General features: G+C 36.5%; 1 protein-coding gene across 9 annotated transcripts in view; it reads left to right on the top strand.

The window, feature by feature from the left end:
- FER (FER tyrosine kinase) overlaps positions 1-15666 on the top strand; it is a 447462-nt gene that overhangs the window by 82551 nt on the left and 349245 nt on the right. The window lies entirely within an intron of this gene.

Genomic DNA, 15666 nt, shown 5'->3' with positions numbered 1-15666 from the left:
CTCCTGCTGTTCCCTGCTTTCCTCCTCTCCTCCCTTCCCCGTCCTCCCCTGCTTCCCTGCCTTCTCCCCCTTGCCCTCCCGTCTCCCAGGACTCCCCAAAGCATTTCCTTGGTGTCTCTCTCTCACCCTGCCTCTACCTCCCCACATTGATTTTTCATGTTCCTCTTTCTTGCAGGGTTTCTGCTGCTTTTTTAGGGAAGATGAATTAATATTCACAGTTTGCTCATTTTTACTTATTTTTTCTTGTGCCTCAACCAACATTTTGAGACCCTGATCTCTTTTAAATGCAAATTTATCTTTTAAAATGCTTTTGTAGTTAAGTTATGTCAGTTATTTAAGTGAAGAAAACAAGAACTGCAATAGTGGAAAAATCAGTCAGACTTTGGAATCAGTCTTGGATGCAAGTTCCAAATGTTGTATGATTATTTCATAATTTTCAAACTTCATATACCTAAGTATTATTCCTTTTTTGTTTTTTTAAAGAGTGCTTTATATAATCAAGAAATATTTACTGAGCATTGTTTGCTATCTTTAAGTTGTTGAGATTCAAACATTCAAGGAACGTAGCCATTTCTGGTTGATGTTCTAACTTGGGAACCTCAAGTCTCCTTTTTCAAACTGTAGCCTTTGCTAAGCCACCAAGAGTAATTTAAAAGCGGTTTTGTATGTTGAGCATTACTGCTCAGTCTGTCAAACAGCAGGTTTTACAAAGTTCATTACCTAATGCTTGGCTAGCATTCTCAGATTTCCTGTAGTATAAATATCCATGTTTGAATTCACCCAGAGCAAGTGATGACTTAATTCGTTTATATTGTAATCCATCTATGTGAAGTATTTCATACTAGGTCTATATCTGTTGGAGAATAATTAATTAGGAAAAGAAATACATTATTACTCCCAAGTCTCTGATACCTACTTTTAATGATAGTTTATTTTTGTTTAAAAAATGAGATCTAATTTTGGTATCACAAATCTTAAATAGTTCTTGTACCTAATGTTTATGTTATCAAAGATTATTTACAGGTAATAATTGTTCTTTATCACTTTTGGTAGAGATAAAACACCATTTATTGTGTTAGTAATAAGGAAACTAGAAAATCTGAAGACCGTAGCTTTAATTGATCTTAAGAAGTGTATTATTGGACTGAGTCTCCTGTTAAAATATGTGAGCTTATTTATTAATATATTTCCTTTCTAAAGGTGTTAGTGATAGTGTGTGCCTATTTTCAAGAATTTGATTGCTCTCCTTAAATCAATTTATAATGTATAGAGTATATACTTGTAAAATAAGTTCTTATGTAACTATGTGAATGCATGAGACATATGTAAATTTCCCTTTTTATAATCACAACTGTCTTTATACTCATGTTTATATGAAAAAGTATAAAACTTTACTTTTGAAAACCTGATTTTCAAACTGCTTCTACATTTATCATGGAAATGGGGATCGTTTTGTGTATGTGTGAGGTTATTTACTCTTTATAAGGGTGATGTGTGGGCAGATTCTTCCAGCATTTACAGGTTTTATGTCAGAACCATGGTTTATCTGGGGAGGCCACACCAGGCCATTTCTGGAATGGGCTGTAGGAGCTGCTGGGGCTCTGGCGTTTAGAGTCCTTACTTTAGGAATTGGGAGGTCTTGGGGAAGCGATTTGAAAACTCAGTCCAACACATAGGATCCACCCTGAGAAGACAAGGCCCTGGAGGAGATAGCACCTGACCGTAGTTCCTGTAGTAAGTCAGGGTTAAATCCTGGATTTGATGGAGAATTGGTTTAGAATCCAGGGTTCAGCGACTGCATCTGGAGCTTCAGCAACAGTAGTAGATCAACAGGCAGCCTGAGTTCATACTGACGTTCCAGACTCCTGACCCCTGCTGTATGGATTACACAAAATACTTTCACTTTTCAATGTTAGAATTTATATCGAAGGAACACTGATTTATGTTATCTAATGTAAAGTATAGCATTCATTAGTAATATTAATAGAGCATCATTTTTGCTGGGCTTCCCTGATAGCTCAGTTGGTAAAGAATCCACCTGCAGTTGGTAAAGAATCCGCCTGCAATCTGGGAGACCTGGGTTCAATCCCTGGGTTGGGAAGATCCCCTGGAGAAGGGAAAGGCTACCCACTCCAGTATTCTGGCCCAGAGAATTCCAGTATTCTGGCCATGGAGTTGCAAAGAGTCGGACACGACTGAACGACTTTCACTTTCATTTTAGTTAAATTATTTTTTCTTTTGCAGTATATCCTAAATGTCAAACTCATTTTATTCTCTTCTATGTTGCAGGAACAAATATTTGTTTTAAATTAACTTGGACTAATTTGGACAGTAGTCTGTTGAGTTTTATTTATAACATGTATGCTGAGAACAACCAAACTAATTTTAGCTTATTGAACTGAAGTTAATAATTCAGAATGTTTCTTGATAGCATGGAATAGTAAGTTCTTAAATGCAAAATACACAGGTTTTCCTTTCCTATTGCATATTATTCTGAATGCTTTTAGTTGATTAAACACATGGTTAGGTTTGCCATAAAACAATTTTGTGAGTCCATAAAGCTTGTATCCAAACTAAGCTTCTGACATAATGGCCACAAGTGGAAAAACTTGCTGTCGCATCCCTCTGTTTAAAATATTTTTAATATTAATCTTTCTTAATATTTTGAACTTCTTTTTTTATATTGGAGTAGAGCCAGTTAACTATGTAATGATCTTTTCAGGTGGTCACATCATCCTTATAAAGAGTCAGTAGCTACTCAGGAGGACTCCCACAGGATCGTGTTAGCTGTGGACAAAGATGGTTTTCCTTTTCAATATAGAGGGTTTTTTTTTTCTTTTTCCTTGCCTAACTTCCCCAGCTAGAATCTCCAGTGTAGTGTTGAATGGAAGAGGAAAGAGCAAACATGTTTGCCTTGCTGCTGATCTTCGCGGGGAAGACTTTCATCATAAGGATGATGTTAACTATCGTTTCTGAAAGACTTTTCTTTCTGTTGGCTTGAATAAGTTCATTTTTATTCCTGCTTAGTAATGGAAGTTAGATTTTGTCAAATGATTTTTCTGTGTCTGTGGAGATGTGTATGTCTTCTAGTTTGATACAGTGAGTTGTTTTGATTGATTTTCACGTTTTTCAAAGATTATGCAAACCTCACATCTGGGGGATAAACTCCTCTTGGCTATGATGTATTATTATTTTTGATGTTATTTGATATGATTGGCTAAGTTTTTATGAATTTTCATATTTGTCTTTGTTTCTTTTAATAGCTAGTCTCATTTCGGTATAATTTTAATACTTGTCCTCTGCCTGATTTCCCCCCTCTTCAATTTTGTAGAAATCCTTGTGTTGAATTCATAATATTTCTTAAATATTGGTAGAATTCACTTGTGAAGCCATGTGAGTCTGCTTGCTTTATTTTTTTTCTTTTTAGCTAAAATTTTTAAACTATAAATTCAGTTTCTTTAGGTGGTATCAGCTATTTGTTTATCTTTTTCTTTGAGTTTTAGTAGGTTGTGTCTTTCAAGGAATTGTTCGTTTGTTAAATTTATTGGTACTAAGTTGTTCAGAATACTTCCTTTTTCACCCTTTTATAGAATCTGCCGATATTTTCTTTCTCATTTTTATTATTGACACTTTGTGTCTTCTCTTTTTTACCTACTCCTTCTGGCTAGAGCTTTACTGGTTTTATTAATCTTCTCACAGGCCAGCTTTAGGCTTTATTTTGTTTCTGTTTTTCTGCTTTCTTTTTAATTGATCTATACTCTGTGCTCTCATCTTTGCTTCTTTTCTTCCTTGTGCTTGCTTTAGGCTTTGTTTACACCAGCTTGTCTAAGTTTTTTTTTTATAAATGTGGAAACTAAGATCATTGATTTGAGAACTAGCTTTTCTAATATAGGCATTATAGTGCTATGAATTTCCCTAAGTACTGTCTTAGCAACATTCCATAAATTTGTATATATTATGCTGTCATTTTTCTTTAGTTCAAAATACTTCAAGTATTTCCTTTTGTTTTTTTCCCCCTTTGATCCATAGGTTATTTAGAAATGTATTAAGTTTCCTAAAGTTTTGACATTTAAAAAAGTCCCTATTTTTTATTTATATTTTAATTTCAATTGTTCTGAGAGGTTTTTTTTTTTATGATTTTATTCCTTTTACACTTATGGATATGTATTACAATGTCCATAGTTGGTTTATCTTGGTAAGTGCTTCGTGTGCACTCTGTAAGAATATGTATTCTGCTGCTGTTGGTCGCAGTGGTCTATACTGTTGGCCTGGGCCAGGTGGTTGATAGTATTATTAGAAACGTTCATGCTCTTACTGATATTCTGTGTACTTGCTCTCTCAATTATTGAGAGAGGGCAGTTGAAATCTCCCAGTGGGATTGTGTTTGTCTGTTTCTTCTCATAGTTTCATTAGTTTTTTGCTTAGTGTATTTTGAAACGTGCTGTTGAGTGTAAAGAGCAGTCATGATTGTTTCCTCCTGATGCTCTGACCTTTCTCTCATATGAAATGACCTTTATTATCGCTGGTATTATTCTTTTCTGTGTTATCTGTTCTGATGTTAATATTAGATATTTTGACTGATGTTTGCATGGTATTTTTTTAGTGCTTTCACATCAACATTTTTTAGTCTTTATATTTGAAGTGCATTGCTTATAAGCATCGTATAATTAGGTCTTGCTATTCTGTCTTGATAATCTCTACATTTTAATTGGGGTAGTTAGACTATAACGTGATTGATTTTGACAGCGTTAGGTTTAAATTTGTCAATCTTGCAGTTTTTTTCCCCTTTGTTTCATCTGTTTATTCTACTTTTCCTTTTTTCTTCCATCTTTTGAGTTAATTGAAAAAATTTCTTAAGATTCCCTTTGTTGTCATATCTCCTTTGTTGTCTTCTTAGCTATAACTGTTTGTTTTGGTATTTTATCTTTATTTTACCATAGTATACCTTCAAGTGACATCATTTCACCTTGTGTATAACAAGGAATCCTGACGCTGGTGTGGTTCCTGTGTTTGTGCTATTGTTGTGATGTATTTTACTTTTGCATATGTTTTTAACTTTATACTATATGTTAATATTTTTGTTTTTTTTTTTTTAGTCAGACATCTTTAAAATTGTAATAAAGCATCTTATATATTTATCCATGTAGTCATTTTTCATAGAATTCTTTATTCCATCTGGTATCATTTTACTTGTTCATTTAAGAAGGCCTTATTTTCTTGCCTCGCTTTTCTCTGGAACTCTACATTCAGTTGAGTATATCTTTCCCTTACTCCCTTGCCTTTTGCGTCTCTTCTTTTCTTAGCTATTTGTAAAACTTCCTCAGATGAACCAGTTTGCATTTTGTTTTATTCGGGATAGTTTTGGTTACTGCCTCCCCTGCAGTGTTATGAATCTCTGTCCATAGTTTGCCAGACACTTCGTCTACCGGATCTAAACCCTTAAATCTATTCATCACCTCCACTGTATAATCATAAGAGATTTGATTCAGATCATGCCTGAATGGGCTAGTGTTTTTTTCTACTTCAATTTAAGCCTGAATTTTGCAAGAAAGAGCTCATGATCTGGGCCATAGTCAGCTCCTGGTCTTGTTTGCACTGACTGTATAGAGCTTTTCCATCTTAGGCTGCAAAGAATATAATCAATCAATTATACCAAACTGAATGCAGAGTTCCAGAGAACAACAAGGAGTGATGAGAAGGCCTTCTTAAGTGAACATTGCTAAGAAATAGGGGAAAAGAGTAGAATGTGAAAGACTAGAGATCTCTTCAAGAAAATTGGAGATAACATATTCCATATATATGTGTTAGCATACTGTATTGGTGTTTTTCTTTCTGGCTTACTTCACTCTGTATAATGGCTCCAGTTTCATCCACCTCATTAGAACTGATTCAAAAGTAATTAGCCTCCAACTAATAAAAATAATTGGGGGAAAAAAAGGAAAAAAAAAAAAAAAAGAAAATTGGAGATACCAAGAGAACATTTCATGCAAAGACGGACATGAGAAAGGACAGAAACAGCAAGGGCCTAACAGAAGCTGGAGAGATTAAGAGGAGGTAGCAAGACTATGCAGACCTATACAAAAAAAGGTCTCAAAGACTGAGACAACCACAATGGTGTGGTCACTCACCTAGAGCCAGACATCCTGGAGTGTGAAATCAAGTGGACCTTAGGAAGCATTACTACCAGCAAAGCTAGTGGAGTGATGAAATTACAGCTGAGCTATTTCAAATCCTAAATGATGTTGCTGTTAAAGTGTTGCACTCAGTATGTCATCAAATTTGGAAAACTCAGCAGTGGCCACAGGATGGGAAAAGGTCAGTTTTCATTTCAGTTTCAAAGAAAGACGATGACAGAGAATGTTCAGATACCATAAACTGTACTCTTTTCACATGCTAGCAAGGTAATGCTCAAAATCCTTCAAGTTAGGCTTCAGCAGTATGTGAACCGAGAACTTCCAGATGTACAAGCTGAGATCAAATTGCAAACATTCATTGGATCATAGAGAAAAGCAAGGGACTTCCAGAAAAACATCTACTTCTGCTTGATTGACTGCACTAACGCTTTTGACTGTGTGGATCACGACAAACTGTGGAAGATTGTTAAAAAGATGGGAGTACCAGGTCATCTTACCTGTCTCTTGAGAAACCTGTATGTGGGTCAAGAAGCAACAGTTAGAACCAGACATAGAAAAGTTGACTGGTTCCAAATTGGGAAAAGAGTATGTCAAGGCTGTATATTGTCACCTTGCCCATTTAACTTCTATACAGAGTACAGCATGTGAAATGCCGGGCTGGATGAAGCACAGTTGGAATCAAGATTGCTGGGAGAACTGTCAACAACCTCGGATGTGCAGATGATGCCACTATATTGGCAGAAAGCAAAGAGTAACTAAAGAGCTTCTTGATGAAGGTGAAAGAGGAAAGTGACAAAGCTGGCTTAAAACTCTGCATTCAAAAACTGAAGATCATGGCAGCTGGTCCCATCACTTTGTGGCAAATAGATGGAAAAAAGGAGAAACAGTGGCAGATTTTATTTTCTTGGGCTCCAAAATCACTGTGGATGGTGACTGCAGCCTTGAAATTATAAGACACTTCCTTCTTGGAAGAAAAACTATGACCAACCTAGATAGTGTATTAAAAAGCAGAGATATCACTTTGCCAACAAAGATCCATATAGTCAAAGCTATGGTTTTTCCAGTAGTCATGTATGGATGTGAGAGTTGCACCATAAGGAAGGTTGAATGCTGAAGAATTGATACTTCTGAACTGTGGTGTTGGAGAAGACTCTTGAGAGTCCCTGGGACTGCAAGGAGATCCAACCAGTCAATCTAAAGGAAATCAAGACTGAATATTCATTGGAAGGACTGATAGTGAAGCTGAAACTTCAATACTTTGGCCACCTGATGCAAAGTGCCAACTCATTGGAAAAGACCTTATTGTTGGGAAAGATTGAGGACAAAAGGAAAAGGGGGCGAGAGAGGAAGAGGTGGTTGGATGGCATCACCAGCTCATGGAACATGACCTGAGCCAGGCTCTGGGAGGTAGTGAAGGAGAGAAAAGCCTGGCGTGCTGCAGTTCATAGGGTTGCAAAGAGCCGGACACTACTTAGCAACTGAACAACAGCAAAGTCTGCAGATGGTAAATTCAGCTTTTGTACGTCTAAAAAAGTTTTTATTTCACCTTCTTTTTTTTTGAAATATATTTTGTTGGGTATAGAATTTTTTTTGGCAGGTTTTTTTTTTTTTGTTAGTTCTTTAAAGATGTTGCCCTTTGGTGCTCTGAAGGAGAAATCTGTTCTTATCATTTTCTTTGTGGCTGTACGTGGTTTGTATTTCTTTGGCAGCTTTTAGGGTTTCTTTTTTATTATTGATTTTGAAAAATTTTATTCTGATACTCCTTTATGTAATTTTTTTCTCTGCTTGTGTTTATGGGTTTTGAGCTTCTTATATCTGAAAGTTTGTAATTCTTATCAAATTTGGGAAGCTTTCAGCCATTATTTCTTTGTGTATATTCTCTGTCTACGTTCCTCTCTCTTGTTTCCTCTGGAGACTCTAGTACATGTACATCATGCTGTTTGTATTTGCTTACAGCCTTCTGATGGTCTGTTTACTTCCCCCCTTGTCCTGTTTTGTTTCTGTTTCATTTTGGTTAGTTTGTATGGTTATATCTACAGTTTTACTAATCTTATCTTCTGCAGTGTCTAACCTGCTTTTAATTTCATGCACTGTATTTTTCATCTCAGGTATTATAGATTTGCCTGAATAATTATGATTTCGGTCTTTTCTTCAATCTTCCATATATCTACTTGACACATTCACCTAAATTTTAGAGTCTTAGTGGACTTTATCATTCCTTCTCATTTGTTCGTAAAGTTGTATGAGTTTATTCATGCCCAGATTTTGTTTGTTTGTTTCACTACCATCTTGTTTATATTGTAGAAAATATGTATCATCTCTGTCTGTATACTTACATGCACATCTTTGTATGCCATGTTAGTACCTTTTTCAAAGTTAAAAAATACTTTTAAAGAGTAAATGCATGCTAGTTTTATAAAATATAGGGAATCCTATATAGTATTGAATTAAGTGAATTTAAATATGATTTTCCTTTGAAGTTCTATAGTTTGCTCGAAGATATACTGAAATATTGGAAAAGATATTCAAAACAACTGCCTCACAGCTGTGTGTTCTGATAGCTAGAATTACACTAATGGTTTTATATTTACTAAGCCTCAAAATACCCACAAAGACATTTGTGGGGCTTCTCTTACATGGGTGGGAGTCTCAATGCTTCTGCTTTATGCACAGCATATTCAGAAAAGACAGGATGAGCTCTTCCACATTATATATGCCTATACCAGTCAGTCTAGAGAAGCTTGCAAGGAACATTCTTCATCAGCTTTTATAACAAGAGAGAGGAAACGAACTCTTTTTCAAATTCTTTTCTTCTCTATGAGAAACAGAGAGGAAAACTAAAGGATTGGTAAAATACCTGATTATCTGCAAGTCCTCACTTACCCAAAGCAGACAGAGTGTGCGCATGTCTACTGCTTGAGCTGTGCGGGATTAGTTGGAAGTCTCATTCAAAAGTAAAATTTTCTGTAATGGGAAAGTAGATTTTCTTAAATTGCCTCTTCATGCGTTATGAATGGTTCTGTGATATATTATAGCCAATTAAAAGTGATTAGATCCATTGAGTTGTCTCTTTGGAGTACTTTAATTATGAAAACCGGTTTGAAATGAGTCCAGACTTGAGACAGATGGTTGAATTTGTGTTTAAATAAATCTAAATCTTAAAAATGAATGAAACTTAGGAAAAGCTCTTTTAGTTGATTTCCTGGAGTCCACTAAGAATGGCAGCTGACTTTCTTATTTGATAACCCCTAAATATTGGGGATTTAAAAAATTCAGAATCATGTATGAATGATGTATGGAGGCCCTCTAGGAAAATACTCTGAAATTCAAATTATCTCTCAGTTCAACATATGGAAGAAATGTGTTTTGAATACAGAATTTACTAAAGACCAAAATATAGTTCAGGCTATGTTTTTTGGTTATTGGTCTATTGAAATGAGCTGAAAGTGGGAGGTTTTTCTCTTTTTTTGAATCTACTTATTTATATATATTAGCAGCTAACTTATGGCATGAATGCTTTTCAGTGTATGGAACTTAATATGATAGGACTTTTACAAAGTCATAAGGAATAATGGCACTCTTAATTATTAATCTAGTTTACATTGGGTTAAAGCTGTGTAAATTGGAATGACAGTTATAATATTTGCATCAGATGCTGAGATACTATGTGGGATAGGATCTGCTGTGTGATGCATTTATATTCTGCAGATAACTTCCTAAAAACAGTATGAAAGTACAATAATTTGATTTGTCCCTACTTTGCTTAGTTTTATTAAGTAAATAAAGCTAAGTTTCATATACAACGAGATTAAGAGGAGTTATATTCTTTTGCTGATTTTCCTCTATATTTTGTAGGTGAGCTCCTTAACAATATTAGTTTTGGACTTGATTACTAGAAAGATGATATAAACAGATGCAGAAGGTAAAATTGTAATCTTTCTCTAACTTTTAATTTAAAAAAATTATTTAAGTTTACTTTAAAAAAATAAGAACTGTATCAATCTGTGCATTTTCTTGTTATATACCGGGCACTGTTATTTGTATAAGTGATATTGTAGATAACGGAGCACATAGAAATCCCTGCCTCTTGGAGGTTGTATTTTAGAACCGAAGCTAGCTAATTAGTAAAATAAGGAAATGAAACATACAGTATGTTAGGTGATAAAAGGTGTGATGGAGAAAACCTGGTAGGTAGATAGGATGTAGAGGATGATCTGGTGACGTGTCACAGGGGGAAAAGCATTTAAATGAAGGGTGAAGAGTGAGGGAGTGAACATGTGGTTATCTGTACTCCAGACGGAGGAAAAGTGGAAGCAGAGTCCCTGAGATGGGAGCGTGTCGGGAGTCTCTGAGGAGCAGCAGGGTGCCTGTGTGGCCGGAACTGAGGGAGGTGCTGGATGAGAACGGAGAGGAAGAATGGTGGTAGGCGATAAGGGGAGGCACACATTATGCGGGGTCTTGCTAGGGCTTCCCTGGTGGCTCGGTTGGTAAAGAATCCGCCTGCAGTGCAGGAGACCCCGGTTCGATTCCTGGGTCAGGAAGATCCACTGGAGAAGGGATAGGCTCCCCACTGCAGTGTTCTTGGGCTTCCGTGGTGGCTCAGTGGTTAAAGAATCCGCCTGTAATGTGGGAGACCTCGGTTGGGAAGGTCCCCTGGAGAAGGGAAAGGCTACCCATTCCAGTATTCTGGCCTGGAGAACTCCATGGACTGTATAGTCCGTGGGGTCACAAAGAGTCGGACATGACTGAGCGACTTTCACCTTCACTTTGCTAGTGGAAAGCCATTGGAGGGTTTGAGCAAAGGAACGACTTGAACTTAAGTTTTAAGAGAAGAATTCTGGTAGCTTTGTTGAGAATAATATGAGTGACTGGGGAGGGATGGAAGTACTATTACTTCTAGGCTGCTGGAGTAATCCGGGCAAGGGCTCATCCTGTCTTGGACCTGGATGGCAGCAGCAGAAGTGATGAGAAGTGGTCAAATTCTGGGTATATATACACAGCTGATTCTTGTTGTTTGTGGTAGTTATGTTCTATGAAATCAATGTGAATACTAAATTAACTTTAGCTGATTACTGAATCATTGCCCTGCGTGAGGATAGCATAAGAAGCTGGATCCCTTTAAGCAGGGTCACAGCATTTTTGACAGTTGATCAGTACATCACTTTATGTTTTGTGTGCTTCTGTTTAAAGACACCTTCTTTAATGTATCTTGTTGACTCATTAACATTAAACTCACAGCTAACAGTGTTGTGATTCATGACTCAGCACAGCTCTCTAACACACACTTGCTCCATAAGGCACATGGCAGGCTTCTTGAACATAAAAGCGCCAGGCAGCACTTCAGCACAGTGCTTGGGGATCATTTTAAACAGCAGAATTACCAACAAAAGGATCATTAAAAAAAAATTTCTGCTTTTTAAAAAAAATTATTTATTTTAATTGGAGTCTAATTACTTTACAATATTGTGGTGGTTTTTGCCACACATTGACATGACTCAGCCACGGGTGTACATGTGTCCCCCATCCTGACCCTCCCTCCCACCTCCCTCCCCATCCCATCCCTCAGGGTCATCCCAGTGCACCAGCCCCGAGCGCCGTGTCTCATGCATCAAACCTGGACTGGCGATCTGTTTCACGTGTGATAATATACATGTTTCTTTATTGATTTTTCTTATTGTGTAAGTGTACCTGCTTTGAAACATACATATTAAAACCAAGTTTTTTTTCTGTCATTGAGACTTTGTAGGCTAAATAACTGAATTTTTAGATATAATGAACATTTAGATACTTTTGAGCTTTAATGAGTTTTTACAACTTTCTATTTTTAATTTTGACATTATTTCAGAACAACAGAAATTTTGAAAGATGAATACAAAGAATTCTCATATATACTTCAGCCATATTCTACAAATATTAATGTTTTAGCAACTTTATCCTTTCCTCTGTACATGAGACGGAAGCTGAAAACTGGTTCCTCTGTCTTTTTGACATGTTCCTGTTATTTATTGAACACTTATTTTCTGGCTCATCTTATACTTCTCCTGTTCTAGGTTTGGCTTCATTTCTCTAAGGATCCGTAGCTTTCACTTAGTGCAAAATGATGTTTAAAAGCCAATATTTGGCCCTGGGTGTGCTCATTGCTACCGGGGTGTCTGTGTTGGCGGTCCCTTCAGCCAGCAGAGATGGGAAATAAGCAGGTGCACACACATACAGGCTTGCATCTGTGCCTACTTCTGTGTCTGTTGCTCTGTCTACACTGAAACGGAAGTATTCACATTGCTACTTCCGGTTCTACTCAAACAACGAACAGTTCATTGTCTTTTCCTATTTACGTATTTGTAATCTCCTTCTTTGACAGTGCGAAACCTGGCTGCTATTATTCACAGTCTACCTATCTGTTCAGTCCTGAAAGGTGGTTTCAGAATTGCTAACTTACGCCTCTGAAGAAAAGAAACCTACTTACTGTATTTGTTTAGACCTCTTTTTGCCTTTTGTCTTCCACTGTGGTCAGATATTGTGTGCAAAATGACTTGGGTTAATCTTTTTACTCCCCACTCTTTACATTACAGACAGGGAAATACAGCTTGGTTCTTGTTGTTCAGTTACTCAGTCATTCGCACTCTTTGCGACCCCATGGACTGCAGCACGCCAGGCTTCCTTGTCCTTCACCAGCTCCTGGAGCTTGCTCACACTCACGTCCATCGAGTCGGTGATGCCATCCAGCCGTCTCATCCCCTGTCGTCCCCTTCTCCTCCCGCCCTCAGTCTTTCCCAGCACTGGGGTCTTTTCCGATGAGCTGGCCCTTCACATCAGGGGGCTGAAGTGTGGGAGCTTCAGCTTCAGCATCTGTCCCTCCAAGGAACATTCAGGGTTGGTTTCCTTTACGATGGATTAGTGTGACCTCCATGCAATCCAGTGGACTCTCAAGAGTCTTCTCTGCACCACTTTGGTTTCTGTTGTATCCCATTTTAAGTTGCTCTTCCTCTCTTACCTTAGTTGACTTTCTTTACTTATTTTGTTAATGGTTAGACATTAATGGTTCCAAAAGTCAGGACTGTATAGAACTATATACTTAGAGAACCATATCTTCCTCATTTCTGTTTGTTTGTTTCTTTTTTTTTTTTCTGTTTGTTTCTTATACAAAAACCATAGTATTATGATATGGTTTTTTATTTTGATTTTCTACTTATTATGTCCTGAAAGATCACAATATTTCAGTTTGTAGATTTCTTTGTTATTCTTTTTAACTGCTGCATAGCACTTCATCCTATGTATGGGCATATTTCAAGTTTTTTCAATTATTTACACTACTACCATGAATAAACTTGTACATAAAGTTTTTTTTAAATTGTTGAAGCAATATCTTTATTTCTGAAGCAATATCTTAAGCATAAACTTCTAGAAGTGTGAATGTACGCTAACAATATAAATGTGTGTGTAGTTTTGTTAGATATTGCCAGATTTCCTTCTATAAAAATTATACCAATTTACATTCCCACCAACTGTGTATAAGAGTATCGGTTTCTCCACATCATTGTCGGAACAGTGTTTGTTAATTTGGTAGGTAATTTTAATTTACATTTCTTCTACTATGAGTGAGGTTGACCTTCTTTTCATATCTTTAAAGGCCATTTAAAATTAATTTTTAGTGAATTCTTTTGCCCCCCCTTTTTTTTTGCCCCCCTCCACCCACCTCCCCGCTCCTCAGGCCCGAGCCTGGCCTGGGCCTCCTGCAATCCCGCAGACTGCTCTTTTTTTAAAATTGAAGTTTGATTTTTTTTTTCCCCTGTAATTTAAAGAATTTAAAGATATATTACAGTGAATAGCCCTTTTTCTGTTATACATGGGACATACATTTTCTGTGAGTCTGTTGGTTGTTGTTTGACTTTGTTTATAGTCTTTTTTTTCTACAAATGATGATATTCTAGCTACTCTTAAACAAATTGAGAAATAAACTGTCCTTTGTCTCTGTCCCAAGAGTCTTGTGTCTTTTGCCCGCATCCATGAAATTGAGGCAACCCAACTTTTTACCTTGCCGAGTAGGGTACAATCTCATACCTTTCATTTTCGTGACAGAAATATGCGTCCTTTTATTTTTATTTGTTTCTCTGTAGGATTTTTTTTTTTCTTTTCCTTCTCAGAGTTCTTTCATCTTAACCGTTTCTCTCTGAAGAATCACCTTTCCAAGACTGCCTCCCTTGTCTTTCACGTGCATTTTAAAGTCCCTTTCTTGAGGTCAGTTCTGTGATCAGCCATTACACTTTTTCAGTATTTTCACAGGTAGGGTAGACCTCCTCTTTCTCATGGTGGTTTTAGATGAGTCTTGGGCATACTGCTAGCTCTTGTATGCCTCTCTTTTCTCTTTAGTGCATTTCTCTTTTTATTTCCCTTTCCCCCACCCCAGAACAGGCTTTGGTGCCGATGAAGGCTTGCAGTGGGAGGATGCAAGATCATTTTCAAAGATTTGATGTTTATTTTTCTACTCACTGCAAATTTAAACTTTGAACATTCTCTATTATACTGAGGGTGCAGGTTTTATTTGTTTTTCTTTTTGTTTGTTGTTATATTTTTAGATAATATGTGGGAGATTCAGAATTATGCTGCTGCCCGTATTGTAGCTACTCAGAATCCCCCCATTCATAGTGTTGTTATTATAGAATATAGATTTACCATGAAATACTATTCAGTATGTAGGTTATTAAAAGACTGTGGGTCAATTGAACCTAGCAGTCACTATGTGATATTGCTCAGAGCTAGGGAACTTGCTCTTTAAAGGTATTTTATATTGAATTTTAAAATATCACTATTTTAGTTCTTTGAACAGTTTAAAACCTGTAATGTGTTTCAATAAATATTTCTTGATTAATACATAAAATTTTGTTATACTAGTATGGATGCATCTCTTATAGTTTTTAATACTTTATAGGAGCATATAATCACAAAGGCTGTTTTCAGCTCTCCGAATTCTGTCTTCTTTGTTATTAACTGTGCGTTTGGCAATTTTCTGCCATTTAATTTCCATCACAACCCAGTGGATTGAGTAGGGCAGACAATTTAACTCCCAGGATTAAAAATTAGAAGCTGAAATTTATATTAAATGACTTGCTTGGATTGTACAGCTAATCAAAGGAGAAACCGAGATGAAAAGTGACTTCTTAACTTTGTTGTTGTCAGAACATCACTGAGTAAAGTAGATAGCTTATTCATTGTTCCCACATAGCATACTTGTTCCTACTTTAGCTTCCATGAGAAAAAACCACATGCAGATATTTGGGCCAAGTAACTTGTAAGTTAAGATGAATTCTTGTTCATGTTCTTCTTACTCAGAGTAATAAGTATTGTATAGTTGAGGAGGAATGTTTTGAAAGAAAGGAAAAATGTAAGGTGGTAAAACGTTTATTTATCTACATCAAAGCAGAGACCACTTGCAGGCAAGTAGTCTTTACTTTTGGAAAATAATCACTTCTCATTTGTTACCCGGAGGCTTTTCACCATAATATTTAACAAATGGTAAATGCTTCAGAGGTTTTTA

Source organism: Cervus canadensis, chromosome 4, assembly GCF_019320065.1.
Source record: "Cervus canadensis isolate Bull #8, Minnesota chromosome 4, ASM1932006v1, whole genome shotgun sequence".
NCBI classification, from domain to species: domain Eukaryota; kingdom Metazoa; phylum Chordata; class Mammalia; order Artiodactyla; family Cervidae; genus Cervus; species Cervus canadensis.
This window is presented reverse-complemented; position numbering and strand designations above follow the sequence as displayed.